We start from the raw sequence: 11,634 nt of genomic DNA on the forward strand, positions 1-11,634 counted from the left end.
GCGTTTTTACCCGGAAAAAAACGACCATGTATATTAAGGTGTTTTTGGACGAAAAAAACGACCATGTATAGTAAGGCGTTTTTAGCCGAAAAAAAATGACCATGTATAGTAAGGCGTTTTTAGCCGAAAAAAAACACCATGTATTGTAAGCCATTTTAGCCGAAAAAAAACGACCATGTATAGTAAGGCGTTTTTAGCCGAAACAAAACGACCATGTATAGTAAGGCATTTTTAGCCGAAAAAACCGACCATAAATAGTAAGGCGTTTTTAGCCGAAAAAAAATGACCATGTATAGTAAGGTGTTTTTGGACGAAATTTTTAGCCGAAAAAAACGACCATGTATAGTAAGGCGTTTTTACCAGGAAAAAAACGACCATGTATAGTAAGGTGTTTTTGGACGAAATTTTTGGACGAAAAAAACGACCATGTATAGTAAGGCGTTTTTAGCCGAAAAAAAATGACCATGTATAGTAAGGTGTTTTTAGCCGAAAAAAAAGACCATGTATTGTAAGCCATTTTAGCCGAAAAAAAAACGACCATGTATAGTAAGGCGTTTTTAGCCGAAAAAAACGACCATGTATAATAAGGCGTTTTACCCGGAAAAAAACGACCATGTATATTAAGGTGTTTTTGGACGAAATTTTTAGCCGAAAAAAACGACCATGTATAGTAAGGCGTTTTTTGCCGAAAAAAAAACGACCATGTATAGTAAGGCGTTTTTAGCCAAAAAAAACGACCATGTGTAGTAAGGCGTTTTTAGCCCAAAAAAACCCACCATGTATAGTAAGGCGTTTTTAGCCAAAAAAAACCGACCATGTATAGTAAGGCGTTTTTACCCGGAAAAAAACGACCATGTATATTAAGGTGTTTTTGGACGAAAAAAACGACCATGTATAGTAAGGCGTTTTTAGCCGAAAAAAACGACCATGTATAGTAAGGCGTTTTTAGCCGAAACAAAACGACCATGTATATATAGTAAGGCATTTTTAGCCGAAAAAAAACGACCATAAATAGTAAGGCGTTTTTAGCCCAAAAAAACGACCATGTATAGTAAGGCGTTTTTAGCCGAAAAAAAAAAAGACCATGTATATATAGTAAGGCGTTTTTAGCCGAAAAAAAAGACCATGTAGAGTAAGCCATTTTAGCCGAAAAAAAACGACCATGTATAGTAAGGTGTTTTTGGACAAAATTTTTAGCCGAAAAAAACGACCATGTATAGTAAGGCGTTTTTAGCCGAAAAAAACCATGGTCGTTTTTTTCGGCTAAAAACGCCTTACTATACATGGTCGTTTTTTTCCGGCTAAAAACGCCTTACTATACATGGTCATTTTTTTCGGCTAAAAACGCCTTCTATACATGGCCGTTTTTTTCGACTAAAAACGCCTTACTATACATGGTCGTTATTTTCGGCTAAAAACGCCTTACTATTTATGGTCGTTTTTTTTACGCTAAAAATGCCTTACTATACATGGTCGTTTTTTTCGGCTAAAAACGCTTTACTATACATGGTCGTTTTTTTCGGCTAAAAACGCCTTACTATTTATGGTCGGTTTTTTCGGCTAAAAATGCCTTACTATACATGGTCGTTTTGTTTCGGCTAAAAACGCCTTATTATACATGGTCGTTTTTTTTCGGCTAAAATGGCTTACAATACATGGTGTTTTTTTTCGGCTAAAAACGCCTTACTATACATGGTCATTTTTTTTCGGCTAAAAACGCCTTACTATACATGGTCGTTTTTTTCGTCCAAAAACACCTTAATATACATGGTCGTTTTTTTCCGGGTAAAAACGCCTTACTATACATGGTTGGTTTTTTTCGGCTAAAAACGCCTTACTATACATGGTCGTTTTTTTTCCGGGTAAAAACGCCTTATTATACATGGTCGTTTTTTTCGGCTAAAAACGCCTTACTATACATGGTCGTTTTTTTTCGGCTAAAATGGCTTACAATACATGGTCTTTTTTTTCGGCTAAAAACGCCTTACTATACATGGTCGTTTTTTTCGGCTAAAAATTTCGTCCAAAAACACCTTAATATACATGGTCGTTTTTTTCCGGGTAAAAACGCCTTACTATACATGGTCGGTTTTTTTCGGCTAAAAACGCCTTACTATACATGGTCGTTTTTTTTCGGCTAAAAACGCCTTACTATACATGGTCGTTTTTTTCGGCTAAAAATTTCATCCAAAAACACCTTAATATACATGGTCGTTTTTTTTCCGGGTAAAAACGCCTTATTATACATGGTCGTTTTTTTCGGCTAAAAACGCCTTACTATACATGGTCGTTTTTTTTCGGCTAAAATGGCTTACAATACATGGTCTTTTTTTTCGGCTAAAAACGCCTTACTATACATGGTCGTTTTTTTTCGGCTAAAAACGCCTTACTATACATGGTCGTTTTTTTCGGCTAAAAATTTCGTCCAAAAACACCTTACTATACATGGTCGTTTTTTTCCTGGTAAAAACGCCTTACTATACATGGTCGTTTTTTTCGGCTAAAAATTTCGTCCAAAAACACCTTACTATACATGGTCGTTTTTTTCCTGGTAAAAACGCCTTACTATACATGGTCGTTTTTTTTCCGGCTAAAAACGCCTTACTATACATGGTCGTTTTCTTCGGCTAAAAACGCCTTACTATACATGGTCGTGTTTTTTTTCCGGCTAAAAACGCCTTACTATACATGGTCGTTTTTTTCCGGCTAAAAACGCCCTACTATACATGGTCGTTTTTTTCGGCTAAAAATTTCGTCCAAAAACACCTTAATATACATGGTCGTTTTTTTCCGGGTAAAAACGCCTTACTATACATGGTCGGTTTTTTTCGGCTAAAAACACCTTAATATACATGGTGGTTTTTTTCCGGGTAAAAACACCTTCATATACATGGTTGTTTTTTTTCGGCTAAAAACGCCCTACTATACAAGGTCGTTTTTTTCGGCTAAAAATTTCGTCCAAAAACACCTTAATATACATGGTCGTTTTTTTCCGGGTAAAAACACCTTAATATACATGGTGGTTTTTTTCCGGGTAAAAACGCCTTATTATACATGGTCGTTTTTTTCCGGCGAAAAACGCCTTTCTGTACATGGTTGTTTTTTTCCGGGTAAAAACGCCTTACTATACATCACTGGTGTCAAACTCATTTCACATGGTGGGCCACATACGGCCTCGGTAGATGTCAAGTGGGCCGGACCATTAAAATGATTCCATACTTTGCCATAAACAACCAAAACAGTATGTCTTTCCTTTGTTTTGGTGTAAAGAAGCACAAGAACATTTGGAAATTTAATGAAGGTATCTTTAACAAAACATTTCATGAAGCACCTTACATTTCCTGAAACAAATCTGCAATTGACTTTTATCATTCACATATATGCATTGCAACCGATCCCATTGCTTGTACAAACTTTAACAAGTAATTGGTATTGAAAAATATAGTAATGCACTTTATGATTAAACAAGATATATAAAGAAAGGAAGTTTTAAACCATTTACACGTGCATATAAAATCTAATTGTAATCCCTGCCTACACCTTACAAACTAAGGAGAGTGCTATTAAACGTGTAAATGTGAGAGTGCTCTTGATAGCGTCTGCTGTCATGGGTCTGTCTCAGTGACGGACTGAGGCTGCTGTTGTCTTCTTCTCTGGTCAAAACAGTGTCCCCTAGCGGATACTTTTGGAGTTCTTCAACTCCCCAGGAGATGGCGCCGCTCACAAAAGAACGGCGAGTCGCCCTCAGGGCATCGCGAGGCCAAATCAGACCGACTGCACTTCCAAGGGTTCAAAAAATACAAACACCGCAAAAAAACCAAAACAAGAATTATTTTGTCTCTTATTTTCTTATTTTATTCGGGTGTCCAACACAGATGGTATGTCAGAAAAGCTCCAATACTCACAAACGCTAACGCCAACCGGTTCCCCTTTGAAACGCATCCTCGGTGGAGTCGAATGCCCCTCGCCAGCCTTCTCTGCCACACTTTCACGCAGTCCCAAGCAGAAGGTTTCTTCCGTCATCCTTTGCGGCGCACATCTTCAAAAGCGGGTCCGCTCGATGATCCGCTTGTGCTTTGGAAAGGGGGGGGGGGGTGACCAAAGTGTCACGTATGCTGAAAAATGTCTTTTATATTCTAGGTGCCGGTTGATGGCCTGGCCCGCGCCGAGGAGGAAATGGCGTCGTTTGACGGTTGCGATGACATTTCGCATCTGTGGCATCTTGTTCAATTCGCGCCTCTCGCAGAGCGACAATCCAAAGTGCTAATAAAATCAGGGGTGTCAAACTCGGGTCTCGGAGGGGCCGTCGTCCCGCATGTTTTCCATCTCTCCCGGTTGCGACGCACCTGATTCAAATGAAGAGGTTCGATGTCGGGCTTGCGTAGAGTTTGCTCTTGCGTGCCGCCCCCTCCTCCTGCGGGGGGCCTCTCTTCAAGGGCAAACGGAAGGTGAGCGAGAGGAGCGCGCGGAAGGGGTGCCGACAGCTGTCGCTTTGGCCGCCGCCGATGCGGAACGAGATCCGGTGAAGCGAGCGCAGGCGGGCCGCGAGCTCGCGGGCGTCACCGACCGCCTCGTCCGGGCCTTCGTCGGAAATTGAGCGGCGCGGGCTGAAGTGGGAGCGGCGAGAAGGGAGGTCGGCGGGGTCATCGGGGGGGCTCGGAAAGACCGCGAGCCGCACGGAGCGCTTGCGGACGGAAGGAAAGTGAACCGGACGAAGGACGACAAAAAGGCCGCGGCAAAGATCACAAAGAACGTCGGGGTCCGGCTGAGCTGCAACGCGCAATTCCCGTGACGTCGGAGGTTTTCTTTATCCTCAAGAGAGAGAACGGGCGCAATGCACACGCGGCGTTGACTGCGTCAATCCCAGACTGCACACCGTGAATAAAACCAGCAGTTTACTCCAATGAATTTCCACGCATGGCGAAGGGAAGCTGAAACGGCCGATATGCGTTCCTGTTATCAATCGGATGATGTCATTCATTTGCGTATTAAAGTATAATCGGCAATTGGTCGAATGGCTAATGGCACTAGCTCGCTAGCTAGCTAGATCATGTGACCTAAAAAAAAGAAAAGAAAGTGTTGCGCAGACTGCGATGGACGGCCCCTTCGTCGACGCGATGTCCGCAATGACTCTTAATTCCGCCCAATTCCAAATGCAAGTTCCAAAGGACAGCCGGGGCCCAACGCACCCCCAAAAGGACACCCGAGCGGCCACACGGAGCCGAGCGACGCAACTTCCCGTCGACGCTCATATTCGGAGTGGGACGTCTCCCGTCTTCGGATTTCAAAGCCAGCGTGGAGGCAAGAGAAGAGAAGAGAAGAGAGTGACGCGGAAAAAGAATTCAAAGGAAGTGACAGCTGCCGGCCGGCGCTCATTAGAAAGCCGCTGTCAGTCCGCACCTCGCCACTCTCGGCGCGCGCGCGCGCGCACTTGAAGTATGCATGCGGATCTCCACGTGCGCTGATTCAGCTGCTTTTCTGCCGGCGCTGGCGACAGAACGAGTTGAAATCTCAGCCTTGCCGCAAGCTCGCACACAAACGTGCCGATTTGATTTTGTTTTTGCCATCCCGCGACGTATCACGCTACAGATCCTAAAACCACCCGGTTGATCATTTGGATCGCTTTTTGTTTTCAGGGGCAATAACGGAAGCCGCTCGTTCGTTTTCCATTCGGATGCCGACGATGAGTCTGGAGTTTGGCGGGTCCTCGTCACGATCGTTGACTTGAGCACATGGGAAGTATTAACCTGGTCAGTCAAGAGTGTTGCTGCGAGCCATGCCGACGATATCCTTAAGGGCGGCGACACATTGAGCAGTTGTGGCCCCAACACGGTCCTTGTGGGACACCACGAGCGGCGGCAGGTTTTTCTGCTGGATGCCGGCCCCTTTTCCACATACGCTACCCGTAATGTTTTCCCAAACGTGTTTTTTTTCTCCCCCTCCTCCTCATAACCTCGTCACGGAGCGGAGGAACCAGCACGAAATTCGACTTTCGGCCCGAGACAGGACGCGGTCAGACGGAGTCGGCGTCTCGGCCGCCGCGCAAGCAGCGCAACGCAACTAAGGCGGAGACAAGGACGTGTTGCGAGCGGACGCTAAAAGCCGCAAACAAAAGGTCACCCGCAACGACCTTTCCGCCTCCTTCAGGCCTCACCTCGGTGTCGCCGATTTGCCGTCCGTGGTTCCGCAGGTCAAGTGTGAAACGCAGGCACGCAAACGTTTAAATATTTCAGCCGCTTCTCTTGCTCGCCGGCCGCCCAGCTAACGCGCGCGTGCGCGCATTTGGCGACAGCTTCATGAATACGTCATGAGGAAAGTCCCCACGAGCGGTCAAAGGCGTGCAGCCATTCAATCTCAGCGCTCATGTTTGGATTTGAAGTTCATTCAGGCCCCCCCCCGCCCCCCCCCCTTCATCATTTGGACCTGCCGCGTCTTGTCCTCCGCAGCTTGAAAACAACCTTCAATTTAGTCGCCGGATAGCAAACTCATGATGAGCCCCCCCCCGCCGTCGTTTCTGCTTTTGACGCGCTCCTGAAGCGGACCACCCGGAACTCGGAATGGCCAACGTGTAGTCGGAGATCGGCGAAGGCATCTCGGCCACCTTTGCTCCTCGGCTCCCGCGAAACGTGCGGACGCGATTGCCGGCGTGCGCGTTGGCAGTCTGTCAATGAGAAGCGTCGCTCGCCGGCCGCCACGCTCGATGACCCTGACGCCGTGCACTTATCGTTCTAATTAAGATGCCACACTTGAGTTAAAGCGCAGCATTAGCATTTGATGGGGAATTGATCAGGCTGTCAGAGCGGGCGGAGGGGGGTGGGGGTTGATGTCGCGGGAGGGCGAACGTTAGCTTGCGTTGGCGTCTCTGGCGACATAAAAGCGGAACGCTAACGGAGAGCGATCGTTTGTCAATCGTGGAAAAAAATATCTGGACTCTGATTTTGAATGCGCTCCGATTTCATGCGTCCCGTTTCCGGTGTTGCTTTGCGAGCGCAGGGCCCGGATGGCTCGCAATTGCAAATAAAAGCAAACTTTTTTGGTTTGCTTTTCGGGGTATGATAAGACAGAGCGTGAATGGCACAAAAAGCACAAAAAGAGTCCAAAGTAGCAAACAAAAACAGCAACAGAAACCACGACAGAGACAAACAGCAACGATGAGCCGACCCCCGAGCGCTTCCAAACCGACAGACTCATGACACGATGAGCAACAGGTGTGCAGCTGCAGGCGGAGCCCTACGGTGCCACCCGGTGGTCGCAAACAGAACCGTGACAGTTTGAGATCCCTCCCGACTCCAACACACCCGATCCAATCCTTGGTGATTGTTTCAGGCCTCGACGGGGCTCGTCCTTTGAATCGAGGGTCTTTATCGGCGTCCATAATTCAGTCAACAAATGCCCCGAAAAGAACAAAAAAAAAGAACAGGTGACGCGACAGCACGAACGGGACTTTTCGTCACCATCGAATGACACCGCCGCATCTGAAACAATGACAATGGTTTGATTTTCGCCTCGGAGAAATCAACGCGTTTGAAGTCAGCGGGAGCCTATTCGCAGCGCCGCATTCTCATCATCGCGGCACAAAACGCGTCGGACTTTGTCGCCGCGCGCCCACCGAGTCCTCTCGCCCTTCCGTCTGCTGATCGCCGGCGACAAACTGAGCTCTCCTCTCCTTGGCACTGGCCGCCGGCTACCGGCGATCCCTCTTGACACCGCTCGCGTCAGCGCCCGGGTTGCGAAAGCGCCCCCCGCCCCGCCGTTTGCGCGCATCCATCGTCGAGGCGGCCCGCGAGGTGACGCGCGCCGCATTGGCGTACCAAGTTCGACGGAGCAACAACCGATATGAGGAGGACGACGACAAGACGAGACGTGAAAACTCGGAAGAAACGCAGCCGACCGATTGGCTAACGGGTGTCGCGACGTCGCCGGGGCGAAGCGCGACTCGGCAGTCGTGCAGCAGCGCGGACGTGTACGCACGCGCGCGCGCGCGCGGCTTTTGGATTCAACCAATCGGTGCTGACGCAACGGACGTGACACATCAAAGAGCAGCGGCGAAGCTAGCCTAGCCTAGCCTAGCCTAGCCTAGCCTAGCCACCACCGCAGCTAAGACACAAAGCTCCATCCATCTGTATGTTTCTGCACGCGCGCGCCGACCTTGTCGCGGCGAGCGGCTCGGAAGGGGCCGAGAGGACGACGTGCGCGTGCCAAAGAAGGACAGAGAGCCAGACGGCGAGAGCGCGCGGCGACATTGATTGGATGAGACAGTCTGTGACAACTCGCAGCATGTCACGTGCCAATAAGAACATTTCAAGCGTCCCCGGAAATAAGGAGCTGCGACGTCAGCCGCCTACTCGCAACGAGCGTGTGTGCTGGACGTGGCCCGTGATTGTTTTAGAGGGGAAAAAAAAAGAGGGCAAAGTCTGCTGACATCAGGTGCGGCGGCCGCGTGCGTCCGTCTCCTCGTCAGCCTGCCCCCTTGGGCACAATCTGACCCCAGCCCCGTCCGCTTTGGCTACCCGACCGCGTTACGGGGCTCGGACTGACAATAACAAACAAACATTGGGGGGCGGGGGATTTTGGGAGGCGAGTGGCCCTGGCAGTCCGTCACTTGGAATCCGGTTTTACGTGTCCTCCTTCAACACGCATGGTTTGCAAAGCCCCATTCCCATGAAGCCCCCCCCCCCCCCCCCCCCCCAAAACAAAGGCCTGCGCTTCAGCGGAAAGCCGCGCCGGGCGATGGAAGGGAAGCGGAGCGAAGCAGTCTCCTTCGCCGCCATCGGCTCATCCCCGTTGCCTTCGCGTCCACGCCGGCTCATCGATCTCTGTCGGGATCGAATGTCCGAGACGCGATGCCTCCCACCCGGCATGAATAATTGACGGCGGCTGAATCATGGAGAATAACTCTCGAGCGCTCGGCGTCCTCTCGCAAAAAGGCCGCGAGTTCGCGCAAAGCCGTTTTGTTTGGCGAAGGGAACGCTCCCGTCCAACGCGGGCGGACGCACTTCCGGGCGGCCTCGGCGACGGGACGCTCGCCATCGTTTCGGCTTCAGATGGACAACAGATTTTCTGTCTTGCTATTTCAAGCCGATTTGCAGAAGTCAAATGCGATGAAAGTCACCCGTGGCTGAAAAGGCCGCGAGCCAGATTCAAAGAAAAAAGTCAAAGTTTGTTCGTATCTTTCTTCCTCATCTTATCGGGCTTCTGACTTGACCCTAACTAGCATTGGGAATTGAATTTTTAGCCCCCCCCCCCCCCTCCCCACCTTAGAGGCTGTGACTGGACACGCCCCCGATTTGATACCGTTCCCTTCGCATGGCCGTCGCTTTCAAGAGGACTCTCGGCGCGCGCGTCCCGAACATGATGACGGCAGGCTTCTTCTTTAACGGCGGCAATAACTCAAAGCCAATCAATCGCGCGGTCCAAAATCAAGGAGGAGGGCCGACGTGTCGCCGCGCGGCCGGTTTACGTTTACCGTTAAGAGGCGCGGTATCGGCGAGAGGGCCGAGGCAAATGGAGGCAAAAAGCATCTCCTAATGCGCGCGTCAAACTGCGCCGCGGGTCTCCGCCAACTTTAAGTGGTTGAGTGATGTCGGCCAGGGGGGAGGAAACGCTCAGATTGAGGCGCTTTCGTGAGAGCTTATCGACATTTCGCGGCGGGTGCTGAGCCAGCCGCTTTCGGACTGCGGCTCTTCGCGGCCGAGAGAGCGAAGAGGTGAGCTCGAGCCGCTCGGGCCCAACTCCGCTCGGACGGCTCGAAAGCCAAAGGCGCAAAAATCAAAGGACTCCCGTCCAAAACCGCCGAAAGATGAAAAGGGGCCGCTTGAAAAGTCGACAACTTTTGGAAGATGTCTCTGTTCGAGGTGCTAAGGCGCGGGGGGGGGGGGGGGTCCAACTCGAGGCCCGGGGGCCCGATCCGGCCCGCCGCGTCATTTTAGGTGGCGTGCAAATCAGGCGTGTCAATTTGCATCGTCCTTGCACCCAAATGTGGACTGAATGACGTTAAGATGAGCAATCAGCTTTTAAAAGTCACTGCAAGAGTCATTGAATCAAGTGTTCCAAAACGAGTAATCCACAAATTACAAATAACGGGACGAGACCACAAAAGATTTTTGTGGTTTCGCGGTCACAACGGCGCTCCGAGGGAAGACGCCACCCTGAATGAGTTTGGCGGCCCCGAGTTACGCAAAACGCTTTTCGAAGTTTTTTTTCCGGCTGGCCTCTATCTCACCGACTAGATCTGGCTCAGCACTTCGCAGCGGCCGAATCTACGCATTCGGACCCCCCCCCCCAAAAAAAAAAAACTGTCACCAGGTGGCCATTTTTCAAACAGTGGCTTGAGGACCGCGCGCGTAATGTCTTCCTCAATCAGCCACAAAGCGGACGAAACCAATTTTGAATCCTCCGCTGGATGTCGGCTATTTTTACATCAGCGACCGTTCAAATCGGGCACGTAAAAGGAACGGCCCAAGCGCGCTTGAAAGTGCGGGAGTAGGCGGAAGTACGCGGGCGGCAACGTTGACGTCCTGACAGAGGGAGAAAGAGAGAGAAATGAAAGTCGCTCGGGGATATCCAACACCTGCGGGGCAGGTGGCCGCTTTCACTTCCCGTCCCGATCGACACCTGCTTCCTATTGCAGCGAGAAGTGGCCACGCAGCATGAGGCCGGCGCCATCAATTATGAATGAGTGCCATGGACGGGAGAAGAGTGGACGCGGGGGGGGGGGGCAGCTGTTGGAGCGGAGGGGGTGGGGGGGGGGCGCCCAGGACCTTAGCCTCTGCCGCTAGACCCCAACGTGGACCCGCTTTTCATTTATCTACCTATTTATCTAGCTATACATAGATAAACACAGCCACGCCCACAGCCACGCCCACAGCCACGCCCACAGAGTTTTCAGGGGAAAGCTCGCCGGAAATAAATCCAAAGCTTCTGAAAGTCAGTGTGACCCTGCGGAGATATTTTCATGCCGTGTAGCGCAGGAGGACAGTATGCATGAATAAAACAAGCGCAATGAATGAAAAGGAAGCCCTCATTTGATCCATAATTGATCGTCTTGATACGAGCTGGCTGCAAAACACAAAGAGTCTGATGCGGATAACAAGCGCATCTTTCCTGAGCCGTGACCGCGGCTTGCGGAGCGGGAGAGCGCCGCCGCCGCTTGATGTTTTACTCTTTTTAATGGGTGTCGGGAGACAGGTTTCCCTTAAAAACAAAAACAAAAAAAAGGGGGGGGGGCGGCGGTCGGGTGGAGAAACAAAAACAAGAAAGGAGCAAAAAGACCAAACGAAAAAAGCATTTGCGATGAAGTGCTGACGAGGCACTCGGAGCAAGTTGCGCCGACGATGTAGGCCGGCGTCATTAGGAAACCGACACGCCGACGGCGTCGCGTCGCGTCCGTCGGCGCGGATACCCGACGCGGCGACCGCTCGCTCGGGATCGCCGCCAGACGTACGTCCCGTTTCCGCAACGCCATCAACTCAAAGTGCCCGACGGAACGAAAACCGCTCGCGTCCAGACGGGAAGCGGGGGGGAGTGCAAAAGGCGGCGGCGGTGCGCGGGTGCGCGGCGACAAGATGGAGCTTGAAAATGTGGCGCCGCAAAGACTTTTGCGGGACAGAGTACGAGCCCCTCGCACGCTTTCGA

Source organism: Hippocampus guttulatus, chromosome 7 (genome assembly GCF_054856545.1).
Source record: "Hippocampus guttulatus isolate MCC_2025c chromosome 7, RoL_Hgut_1.0, whole genome shotgun sequence".
NCBI classification, from domain to species: Eukaryota; Metazoa; Chordata; class Actinopteri; order Syngnathiformes; family Syngnathidae; genus Hippocampus; species Hippocampus guttulatus.